A 22,006-nucleotide genomic window follows, 5' to 3' on the forward strand; every position below is an offset into this window, starting at 1 on the left:
TGATTTCTGTATGAGAGCCATTCTGACTGTGGTGCGGTGAAACCTCATTGCCATTTTGATTTGCATTTCCTTGATGGCTAGTGATCCTGAGCATTTTTTCATGTGTCTGTTGGCCATATGGATTTCCTTTCTTGAAACATGCCTGTTCAAGTTCTACGCCCATTTCTTAACTATATATTTTTTTATTGTTGAGCTCTTTGTCGATTGTAGATACTAATCTTTTATCAGTTTCTTGTTTGCAGACAGTTATCTCCCATTCATTCTGTTGTCTCCTCACTTTGCTGAGTGTTTCTTTTGCAGCGCAGAAGCTTCTCAGTTTGATGGAATCACGTTTCTCTGTTTCTGTTTCTGCTGCTTTTGCTTGTGCTTCTGCTGTCTTTTCCCAGAAATCTTTGCCTATGCCAGTGTCTTTCATGTTTCCCCAGTGTTCTCTAGTAATTTGATGAGATTGGGTTTTAGATTTTGTTCCTTGAACTATTTTCAGTTGGTTTTTCTATAAGGTGTAAGGCATGGGTCTGGTCTTCTTTCATAGTTCTGCATATGGAGGTCCAGTTTACTCAGGAACATTTTTGAAGAAACCGTCCTTTGCACCTGGGATTAATCTTTAGCGCCTTCTTCCAAGATAAATTGATTGCAGATGTGTGGGTTGATTTCTGGAGTTCCTTTTCTGTTCCATTGTTCTATATGTCAATATTTTTACTAAACCAGTTGTTTTGATTGTAACTGCCCTGTTCTGTGTTTTGCAATCTGTTTTTGCGATGCTTTGAGTTTTGTTTATGTTGTATAAGATTGCTTTCACTATTCAGATGTTCTGTGTTTTCATAAGAATTTTAGCATTGTTTTCTCTCCATCTGGGCAAAATGTTATTTGACCTTTGATTGCGATCCCATTGTGTCTGTAAATTGCTTATAGTAGAATGGAAATTTTCATTATGTCGATTGTGCCAATGAATGACCATGGAAGATTTTTCTGTTTTGAGTGTCGTCTTCCATTTCTTTAATGTTTATTAATTTTCATTGTAGACATTTTCATGGATATGAAACTGGATGCAGTTGAAGTTCATCTGCTGGGTAATCTTCCATTTCTGGGGACTGCTCGACTTCCTGCTAAACACAGCTGGGACTTCTTCCTGGAGAGGAGCAACTGGTGAGCAGATGTGACCACCTCATGTACGCAGCAGCCTTGGAGCCCAAGGGAAAGAGTAGGGAAGGGATACCACGTTCCCTGTGGCTGGGTGGGCCATGTGGACAGTGAAGTTGACTTTCATCCCGTGACAGGGAGGGTCAAATGGAGTAGCCCCAGAGGTTGGGGTAAAAGAAATGTGGGGGCCAAAGGGGTAGAGGAGAGTTAGGTGCAATGAGGATGAGGGCACTTGGATGTTGTGGAATGCGTTCCCCCAAGTTTTGCAGTGAATCAGGTGTCAAAGAATGTGGTAAGAGGGGGAATATTGGGGCATCCAGGCAATGAGAGGGAGACCTGGGAGGAGAAGTGTGTGCTGTTGCCTCAGAGTACAAAACACAAAAAGTCTGTTTTTGAGGGATATGGAAATAAAAGTTTGGGTTTTAGAATTCATGGTTAAGGATGACAAGATTGCAAGGAATCTCTGCTGGGGGGGGCTGATAAGGGTAAATGCCACAGAAGAACTTGGGACATGCAAGGCACTTGGGAGTTGGGAGCTGAAATGAGGTAATTTCTTTATGTCATCATCTTTTGATAGATAGGGAAAATGGAAGGATTATATAGAGGAAGTCAGGTGACTTTCAACAGAACTGTAACATGAAGGAGGTGTTAGGTCAACTTATAAGAACTAGTGGAGTATCAGAGTGTTAGACCTGGGAGAGGGTCTGGGGAGCAACCTTAGGAAAAGTGAGGGAAGGGAAATGGGTGGACTGGTAGAGGGAACTTTCAGAAGGGATGGGGAATGGATGCTGAGTTAATCAGGAAATTCAGATAACATCTGCAGAATACCAAGAGATGGAGAAGATGTTATCTGAAAGAAAACTGGGTTGTTAAGGGACTAGGGAACATGAAGACCTTGTCTTAGGCTGGGAATGAAGTTTGTGGCTTGTAGTCCACTTGTAGACGTCAGAATTCGGGCAGAGGACTCTCTCTTGATAAACGTGTGCTTCTTGGCTTTTGAATGTGTCTGTTATTCGCTCACATTCGTTCTTGTTATTTATCTAATACTGAATGCTTCTTGAACATCCTTGAGAAAGTTTGTGGAAAGAGGATGTTTGTCGTGATGGGTGTTTTTCATATCTTTCTAGGCAGCTCTGCGTGAAAGCTCCTGCTTTCATGATGTTTTTGTTCTTATTATTTTGGGGTGCTAGGGATGGCTTGAGTCCTAAAGGATTTAAACAGAAAGAATACGGTATGAGCTCTTGGAATAGCTTCCCAATTTGTTGGAATTCAAACTTAGTGATACTTCCTATTCTACAACTGCTTTTTTTTTGCCAGCTCAGATATTGCCAGTTGCTTTTAGAGTCCCTAAACTGTGTCTCTGTGTCAGACTGTGACATTTATTAGGAAGGCGCATTCTTCCTTAAGTGTTACTTAAATGATGTGTCATTCTTTACAATGCAGTGTTATTTGGTACTTTTGAGTAATATATGTTCAGAATTATATAGCTTACTCGTGTTTTAAATATTTATTTTATTTATTTGAAAGAATTACAGAGAGAGGTAGAGACAGAGAGAGGTCTTGCATCTGCTAGTTCACTCCACAGATGGCTGCAATGGCTGGAGCTGGGCCAATCTGAAGCCAGGAGCCAGGAGCTTCTTCCAGATCTCCCACATGCATGCAGGGGCCCAAGGAGTTGGGCCATCTTCTACTGCTTTCCCAGGCCATAGCAGAGAGCTGGATTGGAAGAGGAGCAGCTGGGACTAGAAGCAGTGCACATATGGAATGCCAGTGCTTTAGGCCATGACTTTAACCTGCTGCACCGGCCTCTGTAGCTTACTCTTACTTTTAGAGTATTTCTACAGAAACATTTTCATACTTATATTTTCATAAAAGTCCTAGAATTTTCCACATACACAATGTTACTAATGTGCACAGTGTGTCTCGTTTTCTCTGTAGTGTGAGTACTTTTTTTTTTCTATAAGTTTCCATTAAACATTGATATTGTGTCCAATGGATGCGTGTATATGTTTAGGGTCAAAAAATTCTTCAATATAATTTATAGACTGATTTAAAAATAAACCACATTCCCTTTTCTCTGCTCTCCTTCTAACACTGACTCTCCCAGAGTCCCCTTCCATCCTTCCCTCCTTCTTTCTTTCCTCATTTCCTTCCTTCCAGTTTCAGATAATATATTTTATATTTATATTACAGTAATAAGGCTAATAAGAAGTTTAAGAAGTAAGAACAGGTGTGCCGGTGCTGTGGTATCCCACAGGGGAGTCAGTTCAAGTCCTGTCTACTCCATCTCTCATCCAGCTCCATGCCAATGTGTGTCCTGTGGCCGGTGAGGAGTGCACCTGTGCCTGGTGCTTTGACCCAGAAGTGCACCCGCAGGCGCCGCCACTTCTGCCCTCGATGCACTGGTGGGAGTCAGCGCCGTGTCCGCTCCTGCCCAGAGCCTTGAGGAGCCGCCTTCAACGCTGGTGGCTGAACCTGAGGAGACCCAGGGCCCTGCAGACTCAGGCTGCGATCAGGTGAGGCTACAGCCGGAGGCGGCCGCATCAGTTTCCTTGGGCTTCTGGAAACTTCCAGGCGTGGTCCTCTGCTTCGACCCCTACCTGAAGACTACACTTTGGGACTCAGTTCCTGTTCCTGAGGAACAGAAACGCTCTTTGTGTGGGGAGTTTGGCGCGGTGGCCTTCCTGTGATGGGGTAGTCATGGCCTGGGGTGCAGAGCGGGGGGAGGGGTGTGTGTAGGGTGTAGCTGGGATAGAAGGTGGAGGAGAGGAGAGGGTCAAAGGGGAGGCAGGAGGAGAGAGGAAGTGGGGAGAATGAAAGTGGAGAGGCGAGGGAGGGAGGGGGAGAAACACATGTTGGGGAGAGGAAAGGAAGGGGAGAGTGACAGGAGTCCCAGGGCTTGAGTGTGGGAGGGGCATTGCGAGAGGAAGAACTTTTCCCAGGGCTCTGGGTCCATTTGGGGGGTTTTCTGTGCCTGGCCAGAAGTAGCCTTGGCTAGCTGCGTCTGTCGAAGAGGCTTTGACTGACAGCCTCTCTGCTCCGGGTTGTTCAGCAGCATAAGGTGTGTGTGCAGGAACACGGGGACACGGGGCACTCGAATTAATTGGCACGTAATCTGGTGAATTTTCACAGACTGCACACACAGAGGAGAAAGCAGAAGCTTAGAGAAATGCCAAGAATCCTTCAGTGCCCTGTTCCAGCCTGCCCCAAGATTCTGACACCTCACAGTAAGTACTAGATATTTTATTCTATTTAAAGAATGGTTTGCAAAGCAGAGTTCTAGATGAGGCGGGGCGGGAGAGATCTTCAGGGTATGGGTTCACACTGCAGGTGGCTACAATGGCTGGTGGTGGGCCATGCCAAAGCTAAAGCCATGTACTTTATCTAGTACTCCAGTGTGGGTTCAGGAACTGACGTCCTTGGGGAACTTGAGTTTGTGTAACACACTACCTGTATATGTAAAGTGCTTACCCCTTTTATCACCATTTATTTGCTAAATACCGATATCCTGTATAAAACTGTGAGCTTGTCCAGGGCAGGACTTTGTCTCTCTGCTTTCATTCCTATAGTCCCTGGTACACAGTTGGAATTCAGCTTATGCAGAACTAACAATGCACTCACTGTTGGATCTTGGGACAGGAACTGTTGGTTATAGAAAGGTCTGTTTACAGGAATAAAGGTAGAAGGGACAAGAAATGATGTTTAAGAGAATCAGCATTAATGAAGCACTTTCAGTGGTCAGGCTTCTTAATGTACCATTGTCTCATTTCTAAATAACAACACAAGGAGGGGAAGCAAGAGTTTTATTTAATTATACAACATTGTCCTGTCTAATCCTCTTCAAAACTCTGTGAGGAAGGCACCACTGATACCCTTTTAAATATGAGTTAAAGGAAGTGGGAACCAGCCCTAGGCCATATATAGATATCAGTGAAGTTCCAGTTTAAATCCTGCTGTGCTTGCCCCTCCTGGGCTGCAGGGTGTGGGCTAATGTGAGAGGTGAGTGTGTGAGGAGTGCAGGGAGGGTCCTGGAGGTGCGGTGCGACTTGCCTGCTGGGAGTGTCTCTGCAGGGCCAAAAGCCTTGACCTTTCAGGGTTGCCTGGATTTCAGCTTGGGCTGTCTGGAGTTGAGATTCTGAGGGCAGGAGTGTGGTGGGTCTTGCCAGTTCCCGCCTTCCTTCTCTGAGCAAAAAAGTAGCTAAGATGAGGCTGAGGGCCCTGTGAGTCCCTGCCCCACAGGCAGGTGCAGTGGGGGCCTGGGCTGTGCTTGCTAGCACAGGTGCCTCTGCCACACTTGATCTTGTGGCGGTTGCAGTGATTAGTAAAGTGGGTTCTTTGCAGACCCCAGGGAAGTGGCATTTCTCAGCTTCCCAGTTCCACGTGTGGTATGATGGCATGCCCCTGAGGGATCAGTGGGAACTATGCACAGGCATCTAAAGATAGGAGAAAATAGTGATTGTTAACTAGCCTCAGGCTGGCGGCTGTGCTGGGTTAGTGAGGAGTCCCTGGCCAACCCCCATAGCACCTTCAGGCAGAAGTGCTCTTTGTTCATCGCTGTGTTACTTTATTGCTTTCTGTCCCTCAGTTACAGCTACCCCGAATGGCTTAGAATTTTCTCAAGCATGTAATTAGAGGAGTGGCTGTGAATCTAGGAAACAGTTTGGTCTTACTAAGGTAATCATTAAAAGTCCCTGAAAAGCATTTGTACGTCAATTTTTCACTAATTTTTGCTCACTGTTTCCTCCGGGTTGTTACTCCTCTTTGTGAATCGCCTCCCCCCACCTCCCCATGACATGGTCATCTTGGAATTCACTTTGGAAATGAAGAGCATGTCTACCTCTCTGGCTTCCACCTTGGTGAATGTCACAGGCAATCCCTTCTTTACCAGTTGGGCGGTTCCATGCATGGTACTTCATGAGCACATGAACATTTTGTCTTGCTGAAGGAGGCTTGTTGGCGTTTATCCAGTGAATACTGTGTATCAGTGGTTGTGAACCCTGCTTCCTCTGAGACCTTGGAACTGATTGGGGTGGTTCTGTGTGCCTGGTTAATGACGTTTCCCTCTTTCTTAACAAGGAGTGATACAGTTAGAAGCATACAGGCTTGGATCTGTTCACACCAAGCATTTTTAAACAAACTAGCCTTTCTAAAAAGTCCAGCATGCAGACCCTCCCAGTGAGGGTTGTGTATGTGAGATGAGGTTCTCTTGGCTCTGGTGTTTTGAGATGTTTGGACCTCGTGTCATCCAAGGACATTGGCATCCAACCATCTGGCATCCAACCATCTCAACAACTAATGAAATTGATCATTTTAGCAAACTGTTCTTATTTATTCATTTGTTATCTTTAGAACTCAAAAGTTTGGAGCTTTGCTTTAGTTTCAAATGATGCTTACCTTATTTCTAAGTCTGACAAAATGCATACAGACTCTCTCATTGAAATCAGATGCAGTTTAAGGGTCTGTTTTATAAGCTGTTTGATAGAACAGGTCTGTTTGTGTCTTCAATGAATGAAGAAAGGTGAAAATATTAAAAGATATGACTGTCCTTTTTTTAAAAGTTTTCTTATTTCTTTGAATGGCAGAGTTAACAGAGAGAGGAGGAGAGACACACAGAGATCATCCAACTGCTGGTTCACTCCCCAAATGACCCCAATCGCCGGGATTGGGCCATGATAAAGCCAGGAGCTTCCTCTGGGTCTCCCATGTGGATGCTGGGGCCCAAGCACTGGGGCCATCCTCTGCTGCTTTCCCAGGTGCATTAGCAGAGATTTGGATTTGAAAGTGAATTAGCCAGTGGGTCTCAAACCAGCACCCAAATGGGATGCCGCAGGCAGAGGCTTAACCTGTTGGGACACAATACCAGCCCCATGGCAGTTTTTTATGTATGTCCATCAAAATCTATTTGAAACATGACAGCATGTTAACTGTCAGTTTTCAAAAAACCACATGCACAGAGGAACAAATGCACACGCAGCACTGTAGCCAGGCAGCCACAGAGTGACACAGTCTCAAAGTCCCATGTGCACGCATGCAAGGCTGGCTGTGCTCCTTGGGTTTTCCAGCTTCCTGCAGAGGAGCAGTAATCCCCATAACTTTTTTTTGACAGGCAGAGTGGACAGTGAGAGATAGAGACAGAGAGAAAGGTCTCCCTTTGCCGTTGGTTCACTCTCCAATGGCCACCGCAGCTGGCGCACCACACTGATCCGATGGCAGGAGCCAGGTACTTATCCTGGTCTCCCATGGGGTGCAGGGCCCAAGCACTTGGGCCATCCTCCACTGCACTCCTGGCCACAGCAGAGAGCTGGCCTGGAAGAGGGGCAACCGGGACAGAATCCGGTGCCCCGACCGGGACTAGAACCTGGTGTGCTGGTGCCGCAAGGCGGAGGATTAGCCTAGTGAGCCATGGCGCCGGCCATAATCCCCATAACTTAAGCCCAACCTCTTATTTCTTTGGGCTGGGGCAAGGGGAGTCATGAGAACTAGATCGGAATGAATGCTAACTCATATTACTCATTAGCAGTTCTCTTTGGTGTATACCTTAGTTCCTTTATACCATTTTAAGGTGAACATTCACTAGCAGCACATGTGCAAAGTTGTGCAGCCAGCACTGGCATCTGATTCCAGAACTTTCTTCTCACTCCTCACCCCCCCCACCAAGATACATCGTCGGCTGTCATAGACAACTTGACAAAAGTAAGCTGAATCCAGGAACAAGAGCTTCTTTGGATATGACTACACTAAGTATCATGAGAGATTTGCCAGGAGTGATGGATTCACTGGTTTACAATATGCCTCATTGGAACCCAGGGAATGTTTTTTACTCTGAGATTAGAGGGCTGTCAGATCCAATTTAAGAGAGGTAATAGAATTACCTCTTAAAAACCTAGAATTATCCCAGCATGTAGGAGTAATACCTCCAAAAGGCTGTTTGTTATATGGAACTCCAGGCACAGGAAGAATGCTTTTGGTGAGAACTGTTGCTAGTCAGCTGGATTGTAACTTCTTAAAGGTTGTATCAAGTTCTATTGTAGACAAATAGATTGGAGAAAGTGCCTGCTTGATCAGAGAAATGTTTTATTATGCCAGAGACCGACCATCAAACATGCATCAATTTTATGGATGAAATAGATGTGATTGGTGGTCATCGGTTTCCTGAGGGTACATCAGCTGACAGATTAACAGAACTTTAATAGAGTTGCTAAATCAAATGGATGGCTTTGATACTCTGCATAGAGTTAAAATGACCATGGCTACAAACAGACCAGATACACTGGACCCTGTTTTTCTACGTCTGGGAAGATTGGACAGAAAAATACATATTGATTTACCACATGAAAAAGCCAGGTTAGATATATTGAAAATCCACACAGCTCCCATTACAAAACATTATGAAGTAGATTATGAAGCAAGCATGAACCTTTTAGATGGCTTTATTGGAGCAAACCTGAAGTGTTTGTACTGAAGCTGGTATGTTTGCAATTCGTGCTGATCATAATTTTGTAGTACAGGAAGATTTCATGAAAGCCATCAGAAAAGTGGGTTATTCTGGTTGGCACCATGGTTCATTAGGCTAATCCTCCGCCTGCAGCACCGGCACCCCGGGTTCTAGTCCCAGTTGGGGCACCGGATTCTGGCCCGGTTGCTCCTTTTCCAGTCCAGCTCTCTGCTGTGGCCCAGGAGTGCAGTGGAAGATGGCCCAAGTCCTTGGGCCCTGCGCCCACATGGGAGACCAGGAGAAGCACCTGGCTCCTGCCTTTGGATCAACGTGGTGTCTGAGGCCGCAGCGGCCATTGGGGGGTGAACAAAAGGAAACAGGAAGACCTTTTTCTCTGTCTCTCTCTCTCTCACTGTCCACTCTGCCTGTCAAAAAAAGTGGGTTATTCTAAGAAGCTAGAGTCTAAATTGGACTACAAACCCGTATAATTTACTGTCAGTTTTTTGATTGCTGCATGACAGACATTGGCTTAATGTAAAAATAAAGTTAAGCAAACAATGTGTGTACTGGCAATGATCTCATTAAAAATAAGAGTAAAATATGTATGAGTAACATAAATTAGTATATACTTCAGTGACTCCACTTTTAAGATGGGTACAGAAGAAATCTGTATGTTGTTCATGTATTTATTGCAGCAGAAATTACAAAAGAAGAATGTGTTGAAGCTTTTCATATTTGCTATGTGAACATTTTGTAAAACATTGAAAATGGTCTGGGAGTAGTCCAAGAGAGTATTTCTTATGATTTATTTTATATCATTTGAGTATTGATTTAGATAGGCTATGGGAGGAAGTGAAACATCAGACCTTTGATATTTAAGATCCTCCATAATATGTTGCATTAATAGACTTTTTTTTGACAGGCAGAGTTAGACAGTGAGAGAAAGAGACAGAGAGAAAAGTCTTCCTTTACATTGGTTCACCCCGCAAATGGCTGCTATGGCTGGCGCACTGCGCTGATGTGAAACCAGCAGCCAGGTACTTCCTCCTGGTCTCCCATGTGGGTGCAGGGCCCAAGCACTTGGGCCATCCTCCACTGCCTTCCCGGGCCACAGCAGAGAGCTGTTCTGGAAGAGGAGCAACTGGGACAGAATCTGCTGCCCCAACTAGGACTAGATTGCCGGTGCCGCAGGTGGAGGATTATCCAAGTGAGCTGCGGCGCCGTCCAACATTAATAGTTTTTCAAAACTGTTACTTAGGAACCCAAGAATCCACACAATAAATTTGATTTCACCACCAAAATGTATCTTCAACCTGCCTATATCTGACACCACTCTATGCCAAGGCAAAGCTGAACTCTGTTCTTGCATGGCTCATAGAGCAGGTGCCTACATAAATTCTGTACCCTGGATGCCCCAAATGCCTGGTTATAACTCCAACTGTAGCCCAGCCCACCATAATTCTCTTGACTGAATTCAGTGACCTCTGAGCTGATTTCTTCTATCAGTAATCTTTTCCTCTGTAATATGTTTTCCACTCAGCATCCAAAGAAATCTTTCTGTACAAATGTATTTTTAAAATTGTTTGAAAGGGAGGGAGCTGGTTGGGAATGGATAGGAGGGAGAGAGGAGAGAGGACGGAGGACAGAGGACAGAGGGGAGGGGAGAGGGAAGTAGGGAGAGGGAAAAGGGGAGGGAGGAGGGAAGAGGGGATAGGTAGAGAGGGAGATTCTCCATCCACTGGTTTATTCTACAAATATAACCCCGTGACTTGACTCCTTGTGTGTGGCTGCCTACTTTGTGCTATCCTTGATGGATTCTTTGTACTCCTCTTCCTTCTCTCTTACTTGTGCATTACCTATCATTTCAGACCACATTTGAAATGCTTTGCTCCTTTTGGGTGCCCCATTTCTCTTGAGGTGATCTTACTCCTGTGGCTTCAACCAATGTTTCTATGAGACTACCTTCCAAAGTAGTGTCTCCATCATCAGCCTTCACCATGAGATCCAAATCTCCATTGCCACCTGCCTGTTAGAGACACACACTTGAGTGTCCTGTGGGTACCACAAACTTCCTCTTCCCTTTAAACCTGCACCACACATTGCACTGGACTGGATCTCTGCAGTGGTGGCTCCATCCGACTTGCCTTCCAAGTTGGAAAGCTTGGCAGCACCCTCTTTCCAACCATCTGTCTCCTAGTAGTCACCAAATCTATGCCAGTGGTGTCTCAGGACCTACACAAGCACTCATACCAAAGCTGAACATCTGCTGATAACTATTACTTCTGTCTGGATTCTTTCTTCCAGGCTTTTTCTGCTTCAGGCCTGCACACCACCTGCATATTCCTAGAAAGCACAGGTGACTCTGCCTGATCTTTTCTCATCTCTTGCATACTTGCCAAAGCCCTATTCCCTTAGAGGGGATTCCAAGGCCTCATTCTCAGGTCTGTTCACAACTTCTATTCCAAGCCGCCCTCCTCCCAAACAGCCCCTGCTTCTGTCATGCCAGACTTGTCATGGTTCTGCATATAGGCAGTCACTACTTGATGTTCCTCAATGTTTTCAGCTTGAGAAACTCCTAGCCATGTTTCAAGATATCCAACTCAAAGGTCTTCCTTCTCTTTGATACTTTTCTCTCATTCCCCCAGGCAGAGCTAAGTATCCAGAGCTTCTGTAACACACTACCTATATACATAATGTACTTAACCCATTTTATCACCTTTTTTTTTGCTAAATACCCATATCTCGTATAAGACTGTGAGCTTGTCCAGGACAAGACTTTGTCTCTCTGCTTTCATTCCTGTAGTCCCTGGTACACAGCTGGTGTTCAGATATGCAGAACTAACAACACACTCACTGTTGGGCCTTGGGACAGGAAGTGATGGTTAATGAAGGGTCTGGTCACAAGAACAAAGGTAAGAGGGACAAGGAAGGAGATTGTAACAGAGTGGCATTCATGAAACCCTTTCTTTTTTTCCAACTTTTATTTAATAATTATAAATTTTCGGGGGCTGGTGCTGTGGCTCACTTGGCTAATCCTCCACCTGCGGCGCCAGCATCTCATATGGGCACCGGGTTCTAGTCCTGGCTGCTCCTCTTCCAGTCTGGCTCTCTGCTGGGCCCAGGAGTGCAGTGGAGGATTGCCCAGGTGCTTGGGCGCCTGCACCCGCATGGGAGACCAGGAGGAAGCACCTGGCACCTGGCTTCAGACTGGTGCAGTGCACCAGCTGTAGTGGCCGTTTGGGGGGTGAACCAATGGAAGGAAGACCTTTCTCTCTGTTTCTCTCTCTCACTGTCTGTAACTCTACCTCTCAAATAATTGAATAAATAAAGTCTATAATAAATAAATAAATATAAATTTCCAAAGTACAACTTTTGGATTATAGCAGTTCTTCCCTCCATAACCTCCCTCTCACCCCAACCATCCTATCTCCCACTCCCTCTCCCATCCCATTTTTCATCAAGATTCATTTTCAATTATATTTATATACAGAATATCAACTCAGTATATACTAAGTAAAGATTTCAATAGACTGCACCCACACAGACACACAAAGTGTAGAGTATTGTTTGAGTAGTAGTTTTACCGTTAATTCACATAGTACAACACATTAAGGACAGAGAGATCCTACATGGGGAGTAGGTGCACAGTAACTCCCGTTGTTGATTTAACAATTGACACTCTTATTTATGATGTCAGTAATCACGCGAGGCACTTGTCTTGAGCTGCCAAGGCTATGGAAGCTTCTTGAGTTCACCGGATCCGATCTTATTTAGACAAGGCCATAGTCAAAGTGGAAGTTCTCTCCTCCCTTCAGAGAAAGGTACGTCCTTCTTTGATGGCCTGTTCATTCTGCTGGGATCTCATTCACAGAGATCTTTTATTTAGTTCCTCTTTTTTTTTTTCCAGAGTGTCTTGGCTTTCCATGCCTAAATCACTCTCATGGGCTTTTTAGCCATATCCGAATGCCTTAAGGACTGATTCTGAGGCCAGAGTGCTGTTCAGGACATCTGCCATTCTATGAGTCTGCTGTGTATCCCGCTTCCCATGTTGGAGCATTCTCCTCCTTTTTAAGTCTATCAGTTATTGTTAGCAGACACTAGTCTTGTTTATGTGATCCCTTTGACATTTAATCCTATAATTATGATCAATTATGAACTGAAACTGATCATGTTGACTAGTGAGATGGTATTGGTTCATGACACCTTGATGGGATTGAATTGGAATCTCCCAGCATGTTTATAGCTCTACCATTAGGGGTAAGTCCGAGTGAGCAGGTGCCGAACTGTACATCTCCTTCTCTTATTCCCAGTCTTATATTTAACAGGGATCACTTTTGAGTTAATTTTAAATGCCTAAGAATAATTGTGTGTTAATTAAAGAGTTCAACCAATGATATTAAGTAGAACAAAAAAATACTAAAAGTAATAAAATAGTAAGTTGTTCCTTGACAGTCAGGCAAGGGCTGATCAAGTCATTGTTTTTCATAGTGTCGGTTTCACTTCAACAGGTTTCCTTTTAGCACTTTAAGTAGTCAGGCTTCTTAATGTACCATGTCTCATTTCTAAATAAGAACACAAAGAGGGAAAGCTAGAGTTTTATTTAATTTCACCACATTGTACTGTCTAATCCTCTTCAAAGCTCTGTGAGGAAGGCACTGCTCATCCCCTTTTAAATACGAAACTGTATGAGGTGGGAACCTGCACTAGGCCATATATCAAGAACAATAAAGCCCCAGTTCAAAACCTGTTCTGTTTGCCCCAGAGCCATGTTCCTCCTGGGGTTGGAACCCTAGGTTCTAGCAGTTAGAGACGTGGGGTATGAGAGAGGGGTAGCTGGTGAAAACCGGTGGTCCTTTTCTTTGGGCTTAGCTTCGTTGGGTGCATCACCACAAGGACTTGTCCTGTGTCACTAAGGACACTTCATACTAACTCTGTGGCCTCATGCTGTGATTTGTTAACATAGGTCCTGTGTCCTGGTTCACACTAATGGTCATCTTAAGATTTACTTTGCTGTTCTAGTGTTTTAAGGTAAAATTTGGTTTTCTGATCTGATATCTGTATTCCTTAATATATACCTGTATAGCAATAAAATTCCTCATGTGAAATTAGGCCTGTCAACATGGAAAACTCTAAGGATGTCGCCACTGCTGGGAACATACTGAAGGAAATTAAATCATTATGTAACAGAGGGATGCACAAGCCTATGCTTATTGCAGCAAGATGCACAATAGCCAGGCTGTGCAGTGTGTATATGTATGTATGGTATACATAGACCAGAACTTCTTAATTCACTTTTCAGTTGATCAGCATTTTGGTTGATTGAAATATGCCTGTTGAAGCCATTTGCCCATTTCTTGAGTGGGTGGTTTGTTTTGCTGTTGTTGAGTTTCTTGAAAATATCTGGTAGTAAACCCTTTATCAGCTGCATACACTGCAGATTAAGTTCTACCATTCTGTTAGTTGCTGCTTCACTTTGTGGAGTGTTTTTTTTTTTTTTTGGTGTCCTCTTCATTAATCTTTTATAGTTCTCAGATATTGGACATCCTTGGTTAAATTTATTCCAACCTATTTTATTTTCTTTGTAGATATGTGAATGGGATTGGTCTTCGAAATCCTTTCTCAATCATGACCTTGTCTGTGTATACAAAAGCTGTTGATTTTCTATCCTGCCGCTGTACCAAACTCTACTCTGAGTTTTGATATTCTTTTAGTGGAGTCTTTTGGATCTCCTATGTACAGGAGAATAGAAAATGTCAACAGTGACCTCAGAGGCTACCTTTCTGTATTCTGTTTTGCTTTGTGGAAGACACGATTTGTCCTATTTCTTTTTTTATTTTTTTTTTATTTTTTTTTTTATTTTTTTATTTTTTTGACAGGCAGAGTGGACAGTGAGAGAGAGAGACAGAGAGAAAGGTCTTCCTTTGCCGTTGGTTCACCCTCCAATGGCCGCCGCGGCTGGCGCGCTGCGGCCGGCGCACTGCGCTGATCCGATGGCAGGAGCCAGGAGCCAGGTGCTTTTCCTGGTCTCCCATGGGGTGCAGGGCCCAAGCACCTGGGCCATCCTCCACTGCACTCCCTGGCCACAGCAGAGGGCTGGCCTGGAAGAGGGGCCACCGGGACAGAATCCGGCGCCCCGACCGGGACTAGAACCCGGTGTGCCGGCGCCGCTAGGCGGAGGATTAGCCTATTGAGCCGCGGCGCCGGCCACGATTTGTCCTATTTCAAAGGCAGGGCTAGACTGTGGAGGGCAGAGGTTGGGAAGCAGACCTGTGTTCGGTGAAGAACTCTGCAGATCACAGGTATTTCTACCCCTTGTGTGAATGGGTACATAAGTGTCTGAATAAATAAATTACAAAGATTTCCTCATGTGCAAGTTAGAGATAATGCCACACAGAATGTTTGTAAGGAAGAAGAGAATGAATGGGTACCAGAATCTTTTCTAAGACTGAGTTAAATTCTTTTTCAAATTCTGTGTTAATGGGGTATGTAATGCATATAGTATCAAATTCTAGATAAACTCAAGTAGTTGGCCTTGATGTAGTATTTTCTTTACAATGAGCTAAGTTTTACTTTTTAAAAAAGTCTTATTTATTTATTTGAAATTCAGAGTTACACACAGAGAGGATGAGAGGCAGAGGCAGAGTGGCAGAGAGAGAGAGAGGGAGAGGTTATCCATCTGCTGGTCCACTCCACAGTTGGCTGCAATGGCTGGCGCTGAGAGGATTCAGGGTGAGGAGCTAGGAGCAAGGAGCCTCTCTGGGGTCTCCTGCATGGGGACAGGTCCCCAGGACTTGGGCCATCTTCGACTGCCTTCCCAGACCATAGCAGAGAACTGCATCAGAAGCGGACCAGCTGGGACTCGAACCGGCGTCATATGGGATGCTGGCACTGCGGGCGGTGGCTTGACCTGCTACCCCCCAGCGCCGGCCCCTCCCGGAAGCCGTTCCCCCTGGGATCCAGCTGTCTGCTAACATGCCTGGGAAAGCAGAGGGAGACTGTCCAAGGACTTAAGCCCCTGAACCCAGAATGGAGCACCAGAAAAAAGTCATTGGCTTCTTCTTTGGCCTGTCCCAGCCCTGGCCTTTGTAGCTACCTGAGGGGTGAACCCGCAGATGGACGATCACTGAGAGAGAAAGAGTGCTGGCGATGCCCCCTGCACTGCTTCTCTCCCGAAACGGCTTTGACGGCCAGCACTGGATCAGGCAGAAGTCAGGAGGCAGGAGCTCCATTCAGGACTCCCACGAGGAAGGGAGGGAGGCAGGGAGGGACGGAGGCAGCGAGCCAGGGTCCAGAGTACCCAGGCCTCAGCGGTTGCCTCCCTGGATCACAACCTGGAGCAAGAGCAGCTGACTGAAGCGGGCCTGTGGTTTCGGGCGCTGGATGCGGCAGCGCACAGAGCGTCCCGTGGCGCCATGGCGATGGCCAGTGAGGAGTGCGCCTGCGCCCGGCGCTTTGACCCGGAAGTGCACCCACAGGCGCGGCCGCTTCTGCCCTCAGTGCATGGGTGGGAGTCAGGGCCGTGCCCACTCCTGCCCACGGCTTGAGCGAGCCTGGAGGAGCCGTCTTTGACGCTGGTGGCCAAACCTGAGGAGCCCAGGGTCCCCCAGGCTCAGGTGAGGCTGTGGCCCTAGGCAGCCGCATCAGTTACTTTGGGCTTCTGGAAACTTCCAGGCTCAGTCCTCTGCTTCGGCCCCTTCCCGACAACTACACCTCAGGACTCGGTTCCTGTTCCTGAGGAACAGAAATGCTCTTTGTGAGGGGCTTTGGCGCGGTGGACTTCCCTTCACGGGGTAGGCGTGGCTCGAGGTGCAGAGTGCGGGGAGGGGGTGTGTGTGGGGTGTCACTGGGTAGAAGGTGGAGGAGAGGGAGGGCAAAGGGGAGGCGGGAGAAGAGAGGAAGTGGAGAGAATGAAGGTGGGGAGGCGAGGAAGGGACGGGAAGAAAGGCGTGTTGGGGAGAGGAAAGGAGGGAGAGAGTGACTGGAGCCCCGGGGGGTGTGTGGGAGGGGGGTTGGGAGCTGGGTCGGTTTGGGGGGTTTTCTGTGCCTGGCCAGATGTAGCCTTGGCGTCCGTAGAAGAGGCCTTGACTCACGGCCTCTCTGCTCCAGGTTGTTCAGCAGAGTAAGGTTGTGTATGCAGGAACACGGGGGCATGGGGTGCTCGAATTAATTGGAATGTAATCCGGTGAATTTTCAGACTGCACACATGGAGGAGAAAGCAGAAGCTTAGAGAAACGCCAAGAATCCCTCTGTGCTCTGTTCCAGCCTGTCCAAAATTCTGGCACCTCATAGTGAGTACTAGATATTTTTTGTTCTGTGGAACAATTGGTTTGCAAGGCAGAGTTCTAGATGAGGCGGTGCAGGAGAGATCTTCAGGGTATGGAATCACACCCCAGGTGGCTACAATGGCCGGGGCTGGGCCAGGCGGGAGCTGAGGCCAGGTACTTTATCCAGTACTGCAGTGCGAGTTAAGGTGACCCAAGTCCTTGGAGTGCTTCCTCTGCTTTCCTAGGCATTTGAGCAGGCAGCTGGATCTCAAGTGGGAACAGCCTGGGTTGATGGGGGTTGGGGGGTGGGGTGGGAGTAGCCATGGCATAGTGGATGAAGCCGCCCCTGCATGTACCAGCATCCCACATGGTTGTCGGTTCGAGTCCCAGCAGCTCCACTTCCAATCCAGCTCTCTGCTGTGGCCTGGCAAAGCAATAGAAGAGGGCCCAAGTCCTTGGGCCCCTGCACCTGAGTGGGAGTCCTGGAGGAACTGCTCCTGGCTCCTGGCTTCAAATCCACTCAGCTCCGGCTCTCGCTTCCATCTGAGGAGTAACCCGTGGATGGAAGACCTTCTCTCTCTCTTTGTCTCTCCCTCTGACTCTCTGTAATTCTACTTTTGAAATGAATAAATAAAGCTTTTAAAAAAAAGCATAACAGGCAGGAATCCAGTTGGCGTCTAGATGGAATGACATTGTTCCAGGCAGTGTCGTAACCTACCATGCCACAAGGCAGGTCTCATAAGTACTTTTCTGCCCACTGTTTCTTTTTAGCTGAGCAGAAATTGGGTATGTGAATACAGTAACTCATATCTAATACATTTTCTGATACTTTATAATTATGTGTTCCTCTAGTTATTATAAATTATAACTTCCTTAGTAATTATGGAAGCATTCCCGTTTTTCCTTTCCCTTTGTGTGGATTTTGGCATATTCTGCGTTTCAAGGCATTCATGCAGTTCATTTATCTTATATAATTTTTGGTCACAGAGTTGTTCTTACTATTCCTTTACAGTCTCGTCCATGGAGTCATGGTGGCACTATGTCATTAACCAACTCATTACCTTGCACTGTTTTTCTTGGTTGGTGCTGAGAAGAAGTTCACGAATTTTGTGGATGTGTTCAAAGACCAAGTGTTAGTTTTGTCAACGTTTTTCTGTGGTTGAGCTTTTTTCAGTCCCATCAACTTGTGCTTATATCTCTCCATGAATGATTTGATTTTCCTCACCTTGCTTTAAGTGTTTAAGTTGCTGTTCTTCCTCTGATCTCCTAGAGTGAAAGCGTAGCTCATGGATCTTGGTGGTTCTTTTCTAAAATATGCATCCATTACTATAAATGGGCAGGATACAGTTTCTATTTAGTTTGAATGATTTTTTGAGATTTATAAATGTGTCATTTTGAGGTTGGTTGATTCTTCTTCTTGCAAGTATTTGGAATTTTCCAGCCTTTTCTTTTTTTCTTTAACAGGCAGAGTGGACAGTGAGAGAGAGAGACAGAGAGAAAGGTCTTCCTTTGCTGTTGGTTAACCCTGCAATGGCTGCCGCGGCTGGCGCACTGCGCTGATCCAAAGGCAGGAGCCAGGTGCTTCTCCTGGTCTTCCATGGGGTGCAAGGCCCAAGCACTTGGGCCATCCTCCACTGCACTCCCGGACCAATAGCAGAGAACTGGCCTGGAAGAGGGGCAACTGGGACAGAAGCCCCGACCAGGACTAGAACCTGGGGTGCCGGTGCCGCTAAGCGAAGGATTAGCCTATTGAGCTGCGGCGCTGGCCGGATTTTCCAGCCTTTTCATACTGACCTCTCAGTAGAGAGGTTGCATTGTGATCTGAGACCTTACATTGTGTGGTGATTCTTCCTTAGGAGTTGAGGTCTGCTGTACAGTGGCGAATGTTGTGGGGCTCCATGGGATGCGCAGCCATGGAGCCCCCACATCAAGGTCGGTCTGATAGCTGTTGCTGTGTTTTTATCACAAGGCGGATGTTGCTAGTTTTGGTTAGGGCAATGCTTTCCCACGGTCAGGACTTTCCAGAGGAGTTGAGAATGTTGTAAACAACAAGATGGCGCTGAGGGCCGTGCGGTGAGCCTGCCTGCTGTGTGACACCTCATCTGATTGGCCTGAGGACGCGTGCACACTGCGTGAACAGACAGCGGATTGGAGTGTTCCGTGCATGGACTTGAGCCCGCTTGCAATTGGCCAGATTTTGTATATAAGCTGTGTGCTGAGGAAGGAGGGGGCTTTTCTGTCCACTCTCCTCCCTTCATTCTTTCTCTGTCACTGTTATTTTCTTATTAAAAGTCTACTGAAGACCGATAAGCTGCGAACAGTGTCGTTCCTTTGTGGGCAAGGGAGCGACAGAATGTGGTCAGAGTGGATGTGCTGTGTGGGTCTGAGAAGAGTGTCGTGTTGCGTTGCTGTGGACAGAGCATCCTTGAAGGATCCGTTCAACGCTTGGTTGATTCAGGTGCTATTCTGTTCAGCTACATCCTTACTGATGGTGTGACTGCTGATCTGGTAACGAAAGAGATGTCTTGACGTCTGTGAGTGTAATAGTGCCTTTGTTTATTACTTTTTGTAGTTTTAACAATGGTCGCTTATGTATTTTGGGATGAGGTTTACTTTTGGATTCACTATCCTACTCCATTGAAACGTGTTTCTTCTGTTCTTTCAGGAATCCCAAAGCAAGGTCTTGGTTATTGTAGGTTTATTGAAAGTCTGGAAAGACAGTTGTCATTTCACAGAGTTCCTTGTTTTTCATGGTGGAGTTGATAGTCAATTGTCTTGAGTTTGCCTAACTACATTCAGGTTTGTTTTTTTTTTCTCAAAACCTCTTGCTGGAGGTTTTTTTGGTTGTTTGTTTTTTGTTTTGTTTTGTTTTTTATTTAGCTAGTGTTAAACCTAGAACGATTTTAGAAGAAATGTTATATTAATAATATTCAGTCTTCCAGTCCTATGCACAGCGTATTTACTTAGATCTTCTTTAGTTTCCTTCATCAGAATCTTAGTCTTCAGCCAACATAATGTGTATTTTATTGATAGGGTTTATGAGTTTTCATTTCAGTAGACTATTTTAAATTTCAAATCAGTGTCTACCTGTTGATGATGGTAGTATACAATTGATTTTTTTTTATTTTGACAGACAGAGTGGACAGTGAGAGAGAGAGACAGAGAGAAAGTTCTTCCTTTGCCGTTGGTTCACCCTCCAATGGCCGCCGCGGCTGGCGCGCTGCGGCCGGTGCACCGCGCTGATCCGATGGTAGGAGCCAGGAGCCAGGTGCTTTTCCTGGTCTTCCATGGGGTGCAGGGCCCAAGCACTTGTGCCATCCTCCACTGCACTCCCTGGCCACAGCAGAGAGCTGGCCTGGAAGAGGGGCAACCGGGACAGAATCCGGCGCCCCAACCGGGACTAGAACCCGGTATGCCGGCGCCGCTAGGCGGAGGATTAGCCTAGTGAGCCGCGGCACCGGCCTACAATTGATTTTTTTAACTTTTATTTAGTAAATATAAATTTCCAAAGTATAGTTTATGGATTACAGTGGCTTTGCCCCCCATAACTTCCCTCCCACCCGCAACCCTTCCATCTCCCATCCCTCTCCCATTCCATTCATATTAACATTCATTTTCAATTATTTTCATATACAGAAGATCAATTTAGTATATATTAAGTAAAGATATCATCAGTTTGCACCCACACAGAAACACAAAGTGAAATATACTGTTTGAGTACTTGTTATAGCATTAATTCACATTGAACAACACATTAAGGATAGAGATCCTACATGAGGAGTAAGTGCACAGTGACTCCTGTTGTTGACTTAACAATTTGACACTCTTGTTTATGGCATCAGTAATCTCCCTAGGCTCTAGTCATGAGTTGCCAAGGCTCTGGAAGCCTTTTGAGTTCGCCGACTTCGATCTTGTTTCGACAAGTTCATAGTCAAAGTGCAAGTTCTGTCCTCTCCAGATAAAGGTACCTCCTTCTTTGATGGCCCGTTCTTTCTACTGGGATCTCACTCGCAGAGATCTTTCATTTAGCTCCTTTTTTTTTTTTGCCAGAGTGTCTTGGCTTTCCATGCCTAAAATACTCTCATGGCCTCTTCAGCCAGATCCAAATGTCTTAAGGGCTAATTCTGAGGCCAGAGTGCTGTTTAGGACATCTGCCATTCTATGAGTCTGCTGTGTATCCTGCTTCCCATGATGGATCGTTCTCTCCCTTTTTGATTCTATCAGTTAGTATTTGCAGACACTAATCTTGTTTATGTGATCCCTTTGAATCTTAGGCCTATCATTATGATCTATTGTGACCTGAAATTGATCACTTGGACTAGTGAGATGGAATTGGTACATGCCACCTTGATGGGATTGTATTAGAATGCCCTGGCACATTTCTAACTCTAGCATTTGGGGCAAGTCAGCTTGAGCATGTCCCAAATTGTACATCTCCTCCCTCTGTTATTCCCACTCTTATATTTAACAGAGATAACTTTTCAGTTAACTTTAAACACCTAAGAATAATTGTGGTTAATTACAGAGTTCAACCAATAGTATTAAGTAGAACAAAAAAAATGCTGAAAGGGATAAAGTATTAAATTGTACATCAACAGTCCGGACAAGGGGTAATCAAGTCACTGTTTCTCATAGTGTCCATTTCACTTCACCAGGTTTCCTTTTTGGTGCTCGGTTAGTTGTCACTGATCAGGGAGAACATATGATATTTCTCCCTTTGGGACTTGCTTGATTCACTCAGGATGATGTGTTCCAGATTTCTCCATTTTGTTGCAGATGACCAGAATTCATTGTTTTTGACTGCTGTATATTATTCTATAGAGTACTTGTCCTATAATTTCTTTACCCAGTCTGCTGTTGATGGGCATTTGGGTTGGTTCCAGGTCTTAGCTATTGTGAATTGAGCTGCAATAAACATTAATGTGCAGACAGCTTGTTTGTTTGCCAATCTCATTTCCTTTGGGTAAATTCCAAGGAGTGGGATGGCTGGGTTGAATGGTAGGGTTATATTCAGGTTTCTGAGGAATCTCCAGACTGACTTCCATAGTGGCTTAACCAATTTGCATTCCCACCAACAGTGGGTTAGTGTCCCTTTTTCCCCGCATCCTCACCAGCATCTGTTGTTGGTAGATTTCTGCATGTGAGCCATTCTAACTGGGGTGAGGTG

General features: G+C 45.6%; 1 long non-coding RNA gene and 1 pseudogene across 1 annotated transcript in view; both read left to right on the forward strand.

Annotated features, from left to right (window-relative positions):
- LOC138847076 (uncharacterized) overlaps nt 1-4,366 on the forward strand; it is a 44,714-nt gene extending 40,348 nt beyond the window's left edge. Inside the window, exons 3-5 of the long non-coding RNA XR_011384680.2 lie at nt 1,023-1,146; nt 3,439-3,656; nt 4,273-4,366. This is a non-coding gene — a long non-coding RNA (uncharacterized LOC138847076). The remainder of the gene's footprint in view (nt 1-1,022; nt 1,147-3,438; nt 3,657-4,272) is intronic.
- Nucleotides 4,367-7,853: 3,487 nt separating this feature from the next.
- Nucleotides 7,854-9,063, forward strand: LOC149120473 (26S proteasome regulatory subunit 10B-like; annotated as a pseudogene).
- The last annotated feature ends 12,943 nt before the right edge of the window (nt 9,064-22,006 follow it).

This window comes from Oryctolagus cuniculus, chromosome 19, assembly GCF_051225735.1.
Source record: "Oryctolagus cuniculus isolate XC-2025 breed Fujian yellow rabbit chromosome 19, ASM5122573v1, whole genome shotgun sequence".
NCBI lineage: Eukaryota > Metazoa > Chordata > Mammalia > Lagomorpha > Leporidae > Oryctolagus > Oryctolagus cuniculus.